Here is a 5,202-nt window from a genome sequence, read left to right on the forward strand (position 1 = left end):
TGAGCTGAGAATGGACTCGACAGGAACGGATGAACTCCAACGCTTCATCCGGGGGGAATGATCATACAACTGCTTAAGGGCTAGGGACTGAACTTTGGGACTAGAATCATCATCATGCCGACATCGTCAACGCATGGAACTCATACATCTCGCTTGTGCAAACATTAGGTGGCTATCCCACTTAAATGGACAAGACGAGGAAGGACTGAGGCGTGGAGGCGGTATTTTTGGGACATACATCCATCTCTATAAGGGGTTTGGTGGGCTTGACTTGATGCTTAATTGAATGGGAAAAAAAACTCGCTAGAAAGAGTGAGAAATTGAAGAAGAAAACTAGAACTTTGCAATAAAAACCAATTAACTAAAAGTGAGAAGGGAGAAAAATTGTTGTGAGTCTGCATCTCTTGACTTCTCTCGTCGACAAGAAGCACCTTTATAGTGATGCTACAGCAACTCAATTTGCTAACCAGAAATCTTCCACCCATAGAATACTGGAATGAGGACTTTTGTGTTTTCCATTGGACTGGTCTCGACACCTTGAACTGCGACATTCCTGTCTTATAACTTGCCTTGTGAAGAGCCTTGATTGCCACTGAAGAGCCATCTCTTAACACCCTTTTATACACGACAGAGTGCCCTGCTCTTTTGCCTAGTAAGTTCTTGACCGAGAAGAAATTGGTGGCCACCTCAAGCTCCTCCAAATCATACTGGAGACTCTGGTGAGAACCATTGAAGAAGACCACTCTGCTGAAAGAGCCAAACGAGAGTGACCCATGATGGATAGCATTTGCAGCTCCTGAGGAAGATGCAAGGTGGGTCTCCAAGTGAGGCTTGTGGACCTTGTAAGTAGAGTTAAAGACACCTACACTGGAAGGCTTCAACGTCTTTGACGAGAAAGCCCCACCTAGTTTTGAGTGGTCACTCACTTGGAAGGCACTGCTCATTGGTTGGCCATGGCGAGGGGAGCTTAGAGGCAGGAGAGGATAGATGGATACACAGGGAACTGCAGCCGATTTGCAAACGTAAAAGGATACGTGTAAAAGGACTTGATGAATAAGCTGATCCCGTGCGGCCTGATCGAATAGGGCTCCGCGTGTTGTGGACAGTAGCTATGAGAGGGTTCGTGCACATCTGCTTCCAGCCAAGAACTTGCTGGCTTGGCTTCGGCTCAGAGAAGAACACCAGCTTTGGCAACAGGCTTGCCTACTTCTGCTGGAACACACGTACGTCGAGTAGCCAAAGCCTGCAGTCAGATGATGAGCGACAGCATGGGAGAAAGCTAGGGTTAGGTGCACGCGATGGCTTTTGCTCTCTATCCAGTGTCAAGCACGTTGTCTTGAGCTCCACCTAGAGCTTGCTATGGAAGATGAGAGCTTTCAGTGACGAAGCTGACTGACCGAGGAGTTGTGTCGGCCTGGCGCTGGTTACAGAGGGAGCGTGCATCAAGTTGTTAAATGCAACAGTAGCACTTGTGTTTAGAGGTCGCCAACCAGTAGAGCAAGAAGGGGGGGGGGGGGGGGGGGGGGGGGGGGGGGGGATGCAGAGGAAACGATAAGCAACACCTAGAAAGTATGGCTTGACAGTAGTTACATGATTACAAAGGCAAGCCTAAGCTAGTTAGGCTAGTCCGGCTCTAAGGTGAACGCCATCGCCCGTGCAGTGTGCAGCAAGAAGTGAAAGAAATAACAATCAAGAAATGTTGCCCGCCTCCTCCACCAATGTAAAGTGCACGGGAGGACGGAACCAAACTGAGTCTGCCTCTTTGATGAGAGTGCACCTCCTTATATTATGCTAGAGAGTTGGTTACAACCATAACGTGTCCGACCACACTAGGTGGCCGGACCCTACTTGCACGACCATGTGGTGTGTGGTCATGCAGGTAGATGGGGTGTGTGTGTCCGACCAATGTGGGAGGACATTGGTTGTCTACTTGTGTTCTTGGCATAAGCCTATCTTGGCATGTACGCAATACCTTTAATATAAGGAGATGCCTATCGATCTGGAGGGCATACTCATTTTGGGCCTAATCTCTTGCATGACCACACACCACAATATTTAGTCGTCCACTTGTAATCAGTGGAGAATAGAAACTCAAGTACAGTGACCAAAACTTGGGCATTAAATAAATGGTTGTTCTCCAAGGTAGTGTTTTATCCGAACCGAAGTAGATCTTGTTACTTATGACATGAGAACTTTTTGGCTACCATATGCAAAAGCATTATTTTAAAAATGGAAAGATTGGAGGGATGAAAGGGACGTGCAAAGTGCATGATCGGCTCTCATTGGTGAAACAAGCAGAGACAAGTTTTCAGACCTGCTAAAAGCTACAAGTTTTCAGACCTGCTAAAAGCTGGATGATACTCCTTCCCCCCTCGGGATGGTTAGTCTACCAACCTACTTTTCAACGTAAAGTATGAGGAACGACCTTGAGGGCACAACTAGCAAGCAACAAGAACCAGTGGTAAGCAATAGTTGCCTCTGGTAATTGTGAATGCGATGAGGATGGAGGTTTGGAAAAGATGAGTTCTGCCAGGTGGTTTGGTATGGAGACTTCCCCCAATTCAAAAGGCAAGCTGACCATAATTTTTACATCCCAACTAAAAATGAAAACCCGCATTGATAAATATGGGCCCTCGATCGTTTGTGACCACGATGTGTCTTAATCACAAATTTCTCCTTATGGTACGTTATAGACAGAGTAATTAAGAGTTGGGTCGCACACAGGGGAACCAGGGGAAAGGTGGAGTCAATCCTAAAAGAAATCCAACTCTAAGTCACTATTGATAATGATTGATTGCAAAGCGAGAGCCTCTCTCTCTCTCTCTCTCTCTCTCTCTCTCTCTCTCTCTCTCTCTCTCTCTTCAAGCCCACGTCTGCGTGTCTACCATAGAAGAAGATTTAAGCTAGTGTACGCATCTGTGAATCTCAACGCGGGTATAACCTTTGAATGTAAGCTTTGATGTTGTTTGATGTTTTTTCTCAAATATCATTTCCCCGAAGGTCCTATATCCTTTTTCGACCACCGGCCACCGGCCATTGACTTCCAACCACCGGCCATCGGCCAACCGACCGGTTGTTTTCCGACCACCTTCCGGCCGCCGTCCGGCCATAATATTGCGGCAAAAAGGAATATTCCGGCCCCTGATTCTTGTCCGTGAAAATTTTGGTTTCCCATGAGTGATTTTCCTTCACGCACGATGGCTTCTCCTCATAATGGGGGCTTACAAATGTGCGGTTTTACCACAGAAAATTACAAGGGTAAATCAGGCTCCATACTTAACAATCTCCCACTTGGAGACTGATCTCCAAACCAAACCGGTGACTACTTTCCATTCTGGCTTCTTATCATTGAATGCCGATTGAAGATGAGAAAAAGCTCAACTTCTCCTTGTTGACCACCTTTGTAAACATGTCTGCAGGATTTTCACTTGCATGCACCTTTCCTAGCTTTAGTTGTCCCTCTTCCAAAAGAGTGCGTATGAAGTGACATCTCACCTCAATGTGATTTGTCCTTGAATGAAAGGCTGAGTTCTTAGCAAGATGGATAGCGCTTTGGCTATCACTGTACAAGACACAATTGTCTTGTTTGAATCCAAGTTCTTCTAAGAATCTGTGAAGCCACAGAATTTCTTTGCTTGCCTCCGTCATTGCTACATACTCTGCTTCCGTGGTAGAAAGTGAAACCACTTTCTGCAGCTTTGAAGCCCAGCTTACTGTTGTGCCTCCAACCGTGAACACATAGCCAGTAGTGCTCCTTTGAGTATCTTTGTCACCTGCCATATCTGCATTAGCATACCCTTCTAGAAAAATATCAGTTCCTCCAAAATACAAAGCATTTGTTGTTGTCCCTTTTAGATACCTAAGTATCCACTTCACAGCTTGCCAATGCTCTTTACCTGGGTTGTCCATGAACCTTCTCACAACTCCCATTGCATGTGCAATGTCTGGCCTTGTCCAGACCATAGCATACATTAGAGAACCTACCACTGCGGCATATGGAACTTTAGACATATAGGCTATCTCCTCTTGTGTCTTTGGACACATATCCTTCGTTAGTTTAAAATGACCAGCCAAAGGTGTAGAAACTGGTTTTGCATTTTGCATTGCAAACCTTTCTAGTACCTTCTTGATGTAATCTTCTTGAGATAGCTTTATTGTCTTCTTCGTCCTGTCCCTTGATATTTTCATACCAAGTATCCTCTTTGCAGCACCTAAATCTTTCATTGAAAAAGATTTGGACAGCTCCTCTTTTAGGTATTTGATGTCCTGCATGTTAGCACTTGCAATCAACATGTCATCAACATACAACATTAGGATGATGAATTTCCCATCTCCCAAATTCTTCGTGTAGACGCAGTGATCCGAGTTGCATCTTGTTAATCCATGATCCAACATCCATCGATCAAACTTCAAGTACCATTGTCTTGATGCTTGCTTTAAACCATACAAGCTCTTCTTTAATGTGTAAACCATTTTCTCCTTACCTTTTACTTCATACCCCTTTGGTTGAAGCATGTAGATTTCCTCCTCTAAGTCACCGTGAGGGAATGCCGTATTTACATCCATTTGCTCGAGATTTAGATCATGAGCGGCCACAAGGCTTAAGACAAGCCTTTTCTTCCCACTTTCTTCTTCCTTCAGCTTGTACACCCATTTGTTTTGAAGTGCCCGCTTACCTTTAGGAAACTCAACCAACTCCCATGTTTGGTTGCGATGTAGTGAGTCCATCTCCACTTGCATGCTCTTCGTCCATTCTTCTTTGGATTCATGTTGCATAGCTTCTTCGTATGATTTCGGCTCTCCAGAATCTGAGATCAAGAGATGGTTGAAGGAAGGAACAAACCTTTCTGGAGGTCTAATTGCTCTTGTAGATCTTCGGGGAATAGGTTGAGGCTCCTCATTTGGTTGACGTTGTTGCACATTGTCACCGTTTGCAGTCCTTGAGTCTTCACCGTCCTCAAGCTCCATGTACTCATCACCTGTTTCTTTTGTTTGTTTTCTTTCCAAGTAATCTTTGTACATATTTTGTTCGTTAAAAATTACATCCCTACTCCTTAAGATTTTACCATCTTTAGGATTCCATAGGCGATACCTAAAGTCTCCTTCTCCATAGACAATGAAGAAACACTTTTTGGACTTTGCATCTAGCTTTGATCTTAGGCTTCTATCTATGTGCATGAAAGCCTCACACCCAAACACTTT

The 5,202-nt window shown here is 44.8% G+C and overlaps 1 pseudogene; it reads right to left on the minus strand.

Moving 5' to 3' along the window:
• Positions 1–444: 444 nt before the first annotated feature.
• On the minus strand, positions 445–1,455 carry LOC147450690 (uncharacterized; annotated as a pseudogene).
• Positions 1,456–5,202: the final 3,747 nt, after the last annotated feature.

The sequence above is a fragment of the Adiantum capillus-veneris genome, chromosome 9 (assembly GCF_014529385.1).
Source record: "Adiantum capillus-veneris isolate H3 chromosome 9, ASM1452938v2, whole genome shotgun sequence".
NCBI classification, from domain to species: Eukaryota; Viridiplantae; Streptophyta; class Polypodiopsida; order Polypodiales; family Pteridaceae; genus Adiantum; species Adiantum capillus-veneris.